Genomic DNA, 13,190 nt, shown 5'->3' with positions numbered 1-13,190 from the left:
TATGCGTATTTTTACATTGATGCATAAATATTTTTGCCAGTTTAAATAACTACAAATGATATGATTTTCAGTATACTATAAATACTGACATTTTAAAATAATGTTATTACATCATCCCTTTAAGTGTATCCAATAGAGTATCAATATCATAGTAATTAGACACCTACCATCATCCAATAAAAAGGAGTTCTTTAGCAGTCTACAACTGGATATCAATCTTTTTTTTCTTTGAACTCTTATTTTCATTCCCACATACTTTTATCCTAATGTAATATACTTTATGTAGAAAATATTGTATTGAGTACTTCACTGCACTTCTCTGTGCACTAAATTATGCATATAAACTGACATTTAAGTTCTTAAACTTTCCGATAAGTCTCTAAATATTAGAATTCTGACTGGATTATAATTGCAGTTACTTTTAGACCATAATTGATAAAAACATACAATTTCATGAATTTTGAAAAATAATGATTACATGTAAGTAAAATTTTGTTGGAAATGTACCTCTCCATTTTCAGAAGAATGTTAATGGAGGCTGGGTTTTCCCAGTTAGGTCGTATCATCTGTGGATGAGTATTACTTATTACTAGAACACCTTAGGACTCAACATCAATTCTAATCCTGCTTTGCATTTTTATAAATTTGTAGGCAAAAAATACTTGTCTGTATAAGTAAATTAATGGGAAAGAAGGCAGTTTTGTTACAGTAATCTTAGCCAACGACAGGCAAGTTCTCCTACAATTTTGCTCTAAGGAAAACAATGGAAACCACCAGATTTACAAAAGTTGTTATTAAGTCCTTGGTTATTTACTTTTTTTCTTAATTACTTTCTGAACAGTAAAATAATATTTCAACTTGTCCCGTTGTTTGGTGCCCCCCAGGCTTTAAAGCCTCAAATCGATGCATCACAGTAAGATGGGAGAAACGCTTGATTCATTTTGCAAAGTGGGAAAACAACAGTTTTGACCTGCATCTTTACCACTGGCACATATGCAGGCAAATCTGTCTTGAGAACAAGGACATATGAGTTGAGGATCTGAAAATGGACTCTCTTAAAAGTATCTAGAACCTCAAACTCTGTGATTGTCTCTGTTAAACCCCCAAATGGTGTGCTTGCCCCAGCTTGAAAACCATTGCACTGCACTGTGGCATGAAGAGAAAACAAATATTGTTGGAAGAGGAATTGCAAGTAGTCTCATAATACATATTCAAAAGCAAACTGTCGTATTTATTGATAAAACCCAACTTCTTGACTTCGTACTATAGCTAATGACTTGTCATCTAATACACTCGGGAAAAAGTTGGAGGCAGTAGTAGCTGGCCCCTCACAGAGGTGCTGAGAAGACTGACTGACATAAGAGTAAAGAGATTTACATATATGCATAAAGTTGTGATCACGGTAATTTAAAAGGATTTTTAACATCAATTTTGGTTTACCAAAGTACAAAAATTTTAAGTAAACTAATAGATAATTATGTATCTCAAATAATTTCCCATTGGAATTCAACATGTAAAGAATGTAAGTACATACAATAAAGAATAAAAGTACATAAAATCTGAGAAAACAACAGACTATTTAACTACCAGAGGAAATGCCATATTTTGCTTCAGAAAAGTATCAACTAGTATCAAATATAAAAACCCAGAGAGTAGAATTTGCTACATCCAGCCATATTTCAAATGGTGGGGTTGGCCAGCACAGGGACACAAGGTACACTTGTTATAGATGACATAGTAAGGCCTACCAAGAGCTAGACTTTTCATGAATTTGTTCATCTGCTTTTGAATTGTGTGAATTAAAATGCCCCCCAAACCTACCTAAAAATGATACAAGCCATATACGACAAACCCACAGCCAACATCATACTGAATGGGGAAAAATTGAAAGCATTCCCACTCAGAACTGGAACCAGACAAGGCTGCCCACTGTCCCTATTACTTTTCAACATAGTATTGGAAGTCCTTGCGAGAGCTATCAGACAAGAGAGCAGAATCAAAGGTGTCCAAATAGGGACAGAAGAGATCAAACTCTCACTCTTCGCTGATGGCATGATGTTGTATCTGGAAAATCCCAAGGACTCAACCAAGAGACTCCTGGAATTAACTAACGAATTCAGTAATGTCTCAGGTTACAAAGTCAATACACACAAATCAGAGGCATTCATATATGCCAATACCATTTAATCGGAGAACCAAATTAAGGACTCAATACCTTTCAAAATAGCAACAAAGAAAATAAAATATCTAGGAATATATTTAACTAAAGAGGTAAAGGACCTCTATAAAGAGAACTATGAAATGCTAAGGAAGGAAATTGCAGAACACGTAAATAAGTGGAAATCCATACCATGCTCATGGATTGGAAGAATTAACATTGTTAAAATGTCTATACTACCCAAAGTAATCTATAGATTCAGTGCAATTCCTATTAAATTACCAACATCATTTTTCACAGACTTAGAAAAAATAATTATACACTTTGTATGGAATCACAGAAGACCCCGTATAGCAAAGGAATCTTAAGCAATAGAAACAAAATGGGAGGTATTGATTTGCCAGACTTCAAACTATACTACAAAGCTGTGGTTCTTAAAACTGCCTGGTATTGGCACAAGGGCACGGACACAGACCAGTGGAACAGAACAGAAAACCCAAATATAAAACCATCCTCATATAACCATCTAATCTTTGACAAAATAGACAAAAACATACTCTGGGGACAAGAGTCCCTATTCAATAAATGGTGCTGGGAAAACTGGATAGCCACATGTAGAAGACTGAAACAGGACCCACAGATTTCACCTCTCACAAAAATCAAATCACGGTGGATAACAGATTTAAACCTTAAATGGGAAACGATTAGAATTCTAGAAGAAAATGTAGGAAAGACTCTTACAGACATTGGTCTAGGCAAAGAATTTATGAAGAAAACCCCTAAGGCAATCGCAGCAACAACAAAAATAAACGAATGGGACCTGATTAAATTAAAAAGCTTCTGCACAGCCAAAGAAACAGTCACGAAAATAAACAGACAGCCTACAGAATGGGAAAAAATTTTCGCATACTACACATCAGAAAAAAGACTGATAACAAGAATCTATTTAGAACTCAGGAAAATCAGCAAGAAAAAATCAAACAATCCTATCAAAAAATGGGCAAATGACATGAATAGAAATTTTTCAAAAGAAGACATAAGAATGGCCAAAAAATGTATGAAAAAATGCTCAACATCCCTAATCATCAGGGAAATGCAAATCAAAACCACAATGAGATACCACTTAACTCTGGTGAGAATGGCCTTTATCAAAAAATCCCAAAACAACACATGTTGGCGTGGATGCGGAGAGACAGGAACACTCATACACTGCTGGTGGGAATGCAAACTAGTGCAACCCCTGTGGAAAGCAATATGGAGATACCTTAAACAGATTCAAGTAGACCTACCATTTGATCCAGCAATCCCATTATTGGGCATATACCCAGAAGAACAAAAGTCATTCTTTAACAAAGACACCTGTATCCGAATGTTTATAGCAGCACAATTCACAATCGCAAAGATGTGGAAACAACCCAAGTCCCCATCAATCCACGAATGGATTAGTAAACTGTGGTATATGTATACCATGGAGTACTACTCAGCTATAAGAAATAACGATGATACGACATCTCTTTGGTTCTCCTGGAGAGAGCTGGAACCCATTATATTAAGTGAAGTATCCAAAGAATGGAAAAACAAGCATCACATGTACTCACCAGAAAACTGGTTTCCCTGATCATCACCTAAATGTACATTGGGGAAGGATACAAATTGGATATCAGACTGGGATGGGGGGTGGGGGGGAGGGGATGGGTGTATGCCTACATGACGAGTGCATTGCACACCCTCTGGGGAATGGTCATGCTTGAAGGTGCAGACCCAGGGAGGTGGTGGGGGGAGGAGATGGAGGTATGACTACATGATGAGTGCCAGGCGCACTGTCTGGAGAATGAGAATGGACGTGCTTGGGACTCTGACTCGGGGGGATGGGCGGGGCATGGACAATGTATATGACCTGAACTTATGTACCCCCATGATGAGCTGAAATAAATAAATAAATAAATAAATAAAAAGAAGGCTTAAATAAAAAAAAAAAGAAAAAGAAAATAAATAAAATGCCCCCCAAATATTCTTTAAACCCATAAGATATGCTTTAATATAAAACTGATTATCTTCTTGACTCTATCATAAAATAGTCAAAAGGGTCTTTTCATATTTCATATTAAAACAAAATTAACTTAAAATGTCTAAATAGTTAAAGCGCTAGGATAATTAAACATTTTCTAAAGTACAATGACAGTCATCTGGGCAAGATACTACCTGCCCTTCTCTGCCTTCTCCACCCCAGAGGGCTGGAGGTGTCCCAACTACATTTCCCAGACTCCTTTGCCAGCAGGGTTCTGTTTAGGTTCCACCAGTAGGGAGCTAATGCAAGATCAGAAGGCAGAAGGGAGGTCTTGGGCCTTCTGCTTCGGGCTATGGCAGCAGCTCCAGTTCCAATCCTGCAGTGGCAACACTGGTTGGTGGCTGCAGGAGTTGGCCAGTGTTTGTAGCCACTGCCTGGCCACATGGGGGCAAAAGGATACTGTCCCACAGGTACCAGCTTTGTAATGGCCGGCCAGCAGGGCAGGGACTGACCACCAACTCTGCAAGAGCTGTCCCTTCTGATCCCTATCCTCCCCTTCTTTTCTAGCCCTTCCAAAACAGCTCAAATCCTAACCTTTTATTAAATCCCTCTCTGCTTAAAATACCTAGCCTGGTTTCTGTTTTTACAATTAGAATCTTGCCAGTTTTCAAAAGTACAAAATAACTTAAACAAATTAACACTATTTTTTTTTTTAATTTCAGCTCTTCATGGGGGTACAAAACCTCAGGTTACATACATTGTTTGTGTCCCACCCATCCCCCTGAGTCAGAGCCCCAGGCGCGTCCACTCTCGAGACAGTGCGTCTGGCATACACCACGCAGTCATACCTCCATCCCCTCCCCGCCCCACCTCCCCGAGTTAGCACCTTCAAGCATGACCATTCCCCAGACGGTGCGCAATGCACTCAGCATGCAGGCATGCATCCATCCCCTCCCCCCACCCCCCCCGTCTCAGTCTGATATCCAGTTGGTTTCCTTCCCCGATGTGCATTTAGGTGATGATTGGGAAACTAATTTTCTGGTGAGTACAAGTGATGCTTGTTTTTCCATTCTTTGGATACTTCACTTAATATAATGGGTTCCAACTCTCTCCAGGAGAACCAAAGAGATGTCGTATCATCGTTATTTCTTATAGCTGAGTAGTACTCCATGGTATACATATACCACAGTTTACTAATCCATTCATGGATTGATGGGGACTTGGGTTGTTTCCACATCTTTGCGATTGTGAATTGTGCTGCTATAAACATTCGGATACAGGTGTCTTTGTTAAAGAATGACTTTTGTTCTTCTGGGTATATGCCCAATAATGGGATTGCTGGATCAAATGGTAGGTCTACTTGAATCTGTTTAAGGTATCTCCATATTGCTTTCCACAGGGGTTGCACTAGTTTGCATTCCCACCAGCAGTGTATGAGTGTTCCTGTCTCTCCGCATCCACGCCAACATGTGTTGTTTTGGGATTTTTTGATAAAGGCCATTCTCACCAGAGTTAAGTGGTATCTCATTGTGGTTTTGATTTGCATTTCCCTGATGATTAGGGATGTTGAGCATTTTTTCATACATTTTTTGGCCATTCTTATGTCTTCTTTTGAAAAATTTCTATTCATGTCATTTGCCCATTTTTTGATAGGATTGTTTGATTTTTTCTTGCTGATTTTCCTGAGTTCTAAATAGATTCTTGTTATCAGTCTTTTTTCTGATGTGTAGTATGCGAAAATTTTTTCCCATTCTGTAGGCTGTCTGTTTATTTTCGTGACTGTTTCTTTGGCTGTGCAGAAGCTTTTTAATTTAATCAGGTCCCATTCGTTTATTTTTGTTGTTGCTGCGATTGCCTTAGGGGTTTTCTTCATAAATTCTTTGCCTAGACCAATGTCTGTAAGAGTCTTTCCTACATTTTCTTCTAGAATTCTAATCGTTTCCCATTTAAGGTTTAAATCTGTTATCCACCGTGATTTGATTTTTGTGAGAGGTGAAATCTGTGGGTCCTATTTCAGTCTTCTACATGTGGCTATCCAGTTTTCCCAGCACCATTTATTGAATAGGGACTCTTGTCCCCAGAGTATGTTTTTGTCTATTTTGTCAAAGATTAGATGGTTATATGAGGATGGTTTTATATTTGGGTTTTCTGTTCTGTTCCACTGGTCTGTGTCCGTGCCCTTGTGCCAATACCAGGCAGTTTTAAGAACCACAGCTTTGTAGTATAGTTTGAAGTCTGGCAAATCAATACCTCCCATTTTGTTTTTATTGCTTAAAATTGCTTTTGCTATATGGGGTCTTCTCAGATTCCATACAAAGTGTATAATTATTTTTTCTAAGTCTGTGAAAAATGATGTTGGTAATTTAATAGGAATTGCACTGAATCTATAGATTACTTTGGGTAGTATAGACATTTTAACAATGTTAATTCTTCCAATCCATGAGCATGGTATGGTTTTCCACCTATTTACGTGTTCTGCAATTTCCTTCCTTAGTGTTTCATAGCTCTCTCTATAGAGGTCCTTTACCTCTTTAGTTAAATATATTCCTAGATATTTTATTTTCTTTGTTGCTGTTTTGAAGGGTATTGAGTCCTTAACTTGGTTCTCTGATTGAATGTTATTGGCATATATGAATGCCTCTGATTTGTGTGTATTGATTTTGTAACCTGAGACTTTACTGAATTCATTAATTATTTCCAGGAGTCTCTTGGTTGAGTCCTTGGGGTTTTCCAGATACAACATCATATCATCAGCGAAGAGAGAGAGTTTGATCTCTTCTGTCCCTATTTGGACACCCTTGATTCTGCTCTCTTGCCTGATAGCTCTCGCAAGGACTTCCAAAACTATGTTGAAAAGTAATGGGGACAGTGGGCAGCCTTTTCTTGTTCCAGTTCTGAGTGGGAATGCTTTCAATTTTTCCCTGTTCAGTATGATGTTGGCTGTGGGTTTGTCATATATGGCTTGTATCATTTTTAGGTCGGTTCCGTTTATGCCTATTTTGTTAAGTGTTCTTATCATAAAAGGGTGTTGAATTTTATCAAATGCTTTTTCTGCATCTATTGAGAGGATCATATGATCTTTATTTTTGCTTCTATTTATGTGGTGAATTACATTTATAGATTTTCGAATGTTGAACCACCCCTGCATCTCTGGGATGAAGCCTATTTGAGCGATTGGCACAATTATAGCTGTGACTCAAGCATTACAAAAGTGATACATGTAACCAAAACATTTGTACCCCCTTAATACTTTGAAATAAAAAAAATAAATAAACCAAATTATATATCTTTAAAGAAATGCACACCCACCCACACTTGCTTATGTTTGCAGAACACAGAACACTGCAGACACAAGGATTCAAGAGCTTGGTGTTGACTCTTGTTCATACAGTCAGGGAGCAGCCCCCAGGCTCCTGGGGCCAAATCACTTGTGAGGTCACTGCCTGCCTGCTGGGGCAACAGCTCAGGACCTGTGTTTCCTGAAATAAAATGCTAGAACTAGTAATTCCTAGGGAGACCTAAAATCCCCTTCTTATCAGTGGGAGGTCATTGTGGATCACCAAAAATTTACTTAAGTCTGAATCAAAGACACAACAGTTTATGTCTTTATTCTATAGCAATTTATGTGGAACAAATGAAGCACCTCCTATTTTTTTTTCCAAAGTGAACACATGCAAAAACATTAAACAATTTTTAAATGTTCATAAATCCATGTGTACCCATTCTGTTACTTATTAATCTTCAAAGTCACTTTTACACAAAGAGAAGTACTCCCCTTGGCATGAGCAGAAAGTCAATCTGATAAAAGACTCGAACAACTGGTTGTGTAATATTATAAGGATTACACTGCTTCATTTTACAGAAAGCACAACTGTAGCTAAATTAGAGACTTTTGAAGAGTTTCCAAGTAAGGGCTTTCCTTAGCTTTTCCTAGTTGTTAAAATTCAAACAGACATTGCATTAATTTAAGTTGCAATGATAAAACGCTCAGGCAAGTAATTATTAGGTATATGCTAAACTTGTGATTTCTAAATTATCCTTAAAACTAGAGTAACAAAATGCCTACAATATACAAATATGGAATGTAAGAAGTAAGGTAAAAAAACAATGCAAGTATGCAAAAGCCTTAGAAACTTAGGAGGAGGCCTTATCTGCTCCTCAAACCATAGGGAATGAACCCTGACACACATCAGCTGGATTTTTCCATAGAGGTGCAGGTTAGCCCTTTTGAACAAACTCTGACATAAGAAATTCTAAGATTAGAGGACATAACAGTATTTGACTTCACTTATGAGCCATGAAAAATAGTACTCATTCATTGTTTGTATTGTTCTGGGAGAATGGGAGGATTTTGAAATCAAATTACAGTATCTATGTGCCTCTATTTCAATTTTCTAGGGATGAGTTGTGAATGGAACCATTCCTAATCAGCTCTCAGCTTGGAATCAGAAGCCATTAAAGTCTTCATCAGTGTCAAAAAAAACAAAAACAAAAACAAAAAACATCAATGACACCTCTGGTTTGATTATCAGGTGTGTTGTGTCTCTGGCTACATTTTGCATTGGCCAAACAATTACATACATGTAGACCTCCACCGGCAGATTCCATTTTTAATCAACAACAAAGCACCATAATAGAGCCTAATGATGTGTTAAAAATTATAGTAATCAGAAAGAAAATAACTTGGGTTGGGTCTCCCTGAGGGGAAAGGATGTCATTATTAATTCTAGTCATCATGAAAAAAATTTTAACATGATCTGATGGCATTATTTGGGCATCTTCCTTTAATACCAAACAGTTAATGAATGCTTTTCTTGTACGTGTGAACCACCATGGTGAGCTGCAGGTACAAAAACTAATCCACAGGTATTTACGGAGAGCTCCACTTTGGCATGACTTGCATGACGCAGATGGGGCTGGGAGAACACCAGCCATGTGCACGCTTTGTTTCTGCCTCCGTGAGGAACTTATTGCACAGCTGGGGAGCCAAGGTCAATTTATGTGAAGCAACTGTACAGCAACTGAGATCTAAACGGAATGGGATCAACTACAAATGCAAGAGCATTTCAGAGAGAGAAATGGCCCGTGGGAGCAGGAGCAGTCAGATACATGAATAAGGCGGGACCTCAACAGATCCCAAAACAATGAGCTGGGTTTAGATGGAAATCCAAGGGGAAAGAAGGCAAATACGGGGCGAGGTGAGGAGCGGGCCCCGGCCCAGAGACAGAAACACGGATGCCAACCAGGCTCTGCCCACAGCATGTGGGTTGTGAAGCTGAGGATTTTAAGCCGGGGAGCTTTTTGTCTCTGTCCCACCGTCGAAGGAGAAGGGAACGCAGGTCCGAGGGTGGGACAGAGAGTTTCTCACTCAGGGAACCAGAGGTGTAAAAAGAGCTTGGGACAGAGTGAGGATGATGCTCAAAAGGACAGAGGAAGAGTCTGGAAGGTTGCAAATGGAGAGGCCCAGAGCAGATGTCCTGGCTCCAGGACAGAACAAGAACAAGACTCCAGGGAGATGAGAGCAAGTCCAAGAGACAGAGTCTGCAACGATTACCCAGAACAGGGTGACTTAGATTAGTGTGAGGGGGCATCGCTTTGGGACAAAGGCTTGTAGATCCTCACTTGTCACAGGAGCTGCTCCCCACGGTTAGTAATAGCCATGCTTTAATGTACGGTTATGCAAATAAGCTTCAGAATATGGAGAGATGTCTTTTAAATGCATGGCTTTTTGTCTGAACTTGTGAAATTGGGAGAAATAAAAATATTAAATCTATTTTAATAATAATGCCTTGTAAAGGCCAGGCGTGGTGGCTCACACCTGTAATACTAGCACTCTGGGAGGCCGAGGTGGGAGGATCGCTGGAGCTCAGGAGTTCGAGACCAGCCTGAGCAACAACGAGACCTCGTCTCTAAAAAATAATAATAGTAATAACAATAATGCCTTGTAATTTATTAACTTATGCCCTTCATGACTCATCCTCAAATTGTATAAGATACACTTGACACACTGGCCCCTCTCTGTTCAGGCTGTTTTATTCCTTTGTAGTGAAAGCATGTAGTTACTCAACTTAAAATGCTTACAATTTCTCTAAATAACTGAGAATGTCTAACGATGAGAAGATGAAAGGTTCTAAATTTGTGCAGGGTTCTCTTGGCAGAAAAGAGCCATCATTCTGGAGCCAGACAGCTTGGATGTCCTGACTCTGCCACTCCTAGCTCTGTGTCCTTTGATTTTCTTAACATTTTTGACACTTTGTGCCCCTATCTATAAAATGAGGGGAACAAGGGGATCAATGACGTCATTGAGATAATACATGTACAGTACTTAGCCCAATGCCTGAGACATAGAGTGTCCAATAAATGTTACTAATTACGTTCTAATCAGTGATATGACGATAATAAATAATATAACAGGTTTTAAAAAGTGGTTTCCTCTTTTGTTTTTTTTTGAGATAGGGTCTTATTCTGTTGCCTGGACTAGAGGGCAGTGGCGACATCATAGCTCACTGGAGCCTCAAACCTCAGGGCTCAAGTGATCCTCCTGCCTCAGCCTCCTGAGTAGCTGAGACTACAGGCACGTGTCACAATACCCCAGCTAACCGCTAATTTTTTGTAGAGAAGAGTCTCACTATGTTGCATGGGCTGGTATTGAACCCTTGGTCTGAAGTGATCTTCCTGCCTCCACCTCCCAGAGTACTGGGATTACAGGTGTAAGCCACCGTGCCAAGCATAAAAGTGGTTTTCAACACTGGGGGCTCATTAGAATTACTTAGGGTAATTGAAAAAATGCCTGAGCTGAGGGGGCTGCTGCCCCGAGGGACAGACTCTGACCAATAGGAGATGGGAGGCAGGAGAAGAGGGAGCCCAACACTTCCATGGCTCCTCTGAGACACAGAGGTTTCACAGGGCCTAGCGGGAGACTCCCCAGGACTGAGGTCGGCATATTTGCTGCGTTTCCTATGCAGCTGTGGCTGTCTGGGGTTCCTCCACCATATTTGCTTTCTTCCCTCCTTCCTGCCTCTTGTCCCTTTTCTTCCTCATTCTTCCTTCCCTGGTTCTGCAGCTCCCAATACAGAATTATAATAAGCTTTTGCCCCGGCTCCAATTTCCAGAAAACCCAGGCTAAGGAATGCTTAACAAGTGGACCACAACTATTTCAATAAGTACCTCTCTAAATTAAATTCATGACTCTGCATTTTGGAGAAGTCTATTTAAAAAATTACACATTAAATGATGATCAATCAGTTTTAAATTAACTGAAGGCACACAGCTACTGGTTTTCACGAACTAAGCATCTTGAGTTGCCACATTGATTTAACGCAATTATATCCAAAAGGAAAGATCCATCCAAAATGCCAGCCAGGGCCAGCCATTTTAGACTTCACCCTAGGCCTCTGCCCTCATCCTTGCCAAAGCCAATGCTAACCAGGTGCAACAGGGTCTCCTGAGATTCCAGGCTGACCAGCCAGTCTGCCAGGAATGGGTATTGTTGCTCTAGGTCCTGTGGCCATAAACCTGTCACTACCAAGGTTTCCCTTCCACAAAGAGAGCCCTGCGCTAAACCAGGGCATGAGTTAAGAGCTGGAACTGCAGCCCAGCTCCAACTATCTGAGTGTGAACATCTCTAGTACTGGAAGCACAAATGGTCAAAGAGGAACAACTATCTGACCCGCTATGCTCATAGGACAGAGACATGCAAGAGAGTTAGGGAGAAGTTTCCTCGCTTGCCAAGGCCTCCTACATGGCACAACATGATCAGTATTAAGTACATAACAAACAAACGGCTTATGATTAAACACCAACTGTATGAGAGAATCAGGTCACATGACTTTTTAATCAAATGAACTTACCAGTCTATAATCTTAAACACTTCATCATGTTATCTCACCATGAATATTCTGGAAAGATGACCAAAATGACTGCGCTAGCCAGTGAATATCTAACATATTCACTTCTTTGGGAGGCAAAGAGGGGTTTTTGCTTTTTGGCTTTTCTCCTTGGCTTGGGGATAACTGAGAGCCAGTGCAGGTCTCATACCTGCCAGCACCTGCAGGCCATGGCTTAACTGTTAAGGCACAATGGGGCTCTGTGGTATCTTTCTTTGTACCTTTGGTCTTTAGTAAATAATGGTAATCACAGAACATCTTTATTTTAATGATATTTATTCTTGTTGTGGATAATTGCTGTTGGCTTTTAAAACTATATCCCAAAATAATATACCCACACTTCCTGTAAAGCTGATTTCTAAGAAAATGAAAATACTGAATAAGTGGGTTTATAGAACAGTCCTCAAAGGGGAAAATGACTAAATTCAGAAGAATAATGTAGACAGGCAACTTAATTTCTGTGAGCATTTTAAATAAATTTTTTTACTACAAAACAAGGGAAACAATCTAGGGATTTAGAAACATATAGCAATTTAGTAAATCGTTCTTTTTGTAATATGAAGTAATGTTGACAGTAACACAGTGGTTCTCAAGTACCAAGAGTATCATCTGGGAACTTAAGAGAAACACAAATTCTTGGGATTAGGAAAATAAGTAGTAAGTAATTCAAAAATCTAAACTGTTGGAACTCTAGATTATTTTGAACCTTAAAAGACTGTGAATAACAGGGCCTAAGTCACATGACAGTCAGCAATAAGCTTTTGTTTGTCTGAATTAAGTCTTTTCTCTTACCTGACTTGTTTTGTAAAATGTTGTAAATGTCCAAGGGCCCAGGGAAGACCCCTTCCCTCTTACTGTTGATTTTCATTATAGATTAAATTTCCTTTTACCTTTCTCACACAAAGACTTCATGGCTATCATAGTGCCTTAAGATGGAATGTTAAATATACTCTTTTAAATCAGAAAGGAAATAAAAGCCAGCTATGAAGAAACAAGCTGCACAGAAAAGGAAATGTAACTTATTAATTTGTTGTAACTCCTAAACTAGCCTTGTTGTAATACTGTTAAGTTTGTCTTCTTCCTATAAAAGTAAGAATTTAGCTTTTAACTTTGGAACACTACCCCCATTTCTCTGTAG

The 13,190-nt window shown here is 39.2% G+C and overlaps 1 protein-coding gene across 3 annotated transcripts in view; it reads right to left on the bottom strand.

Annotated features, from left to right (window-relative positions):
• SLC22A3 (solute carrier family 22 member 3) overlaps nucleotides 1-13,190 on the bottom strand; it is a 97,468-nt gene that overhangs the window by 44,429 nt on the left and 39,849 nt on the right. The gene's annotated exons all lie outside the window — the stretch shown is intronic.

This window comes from Lemur catta, chromosome 2, assembly GCF_020740605.2.
Source record: "Lemur catta isolate mLemCat1 chromosome 2, mLemCat1.pri, whole genome shotgun sequence".
Lineage (NCBI taxonomy): Eukaryota > Metazoa > Chordata > Mammalia > Primates > Lemuridae > Lemur > Lemur catta.
The sequence above is the reverse complement of the archived record's forward strand: the minus strand, read 5'-3'. Positions and strand labels throughout refer to the sequence as shown.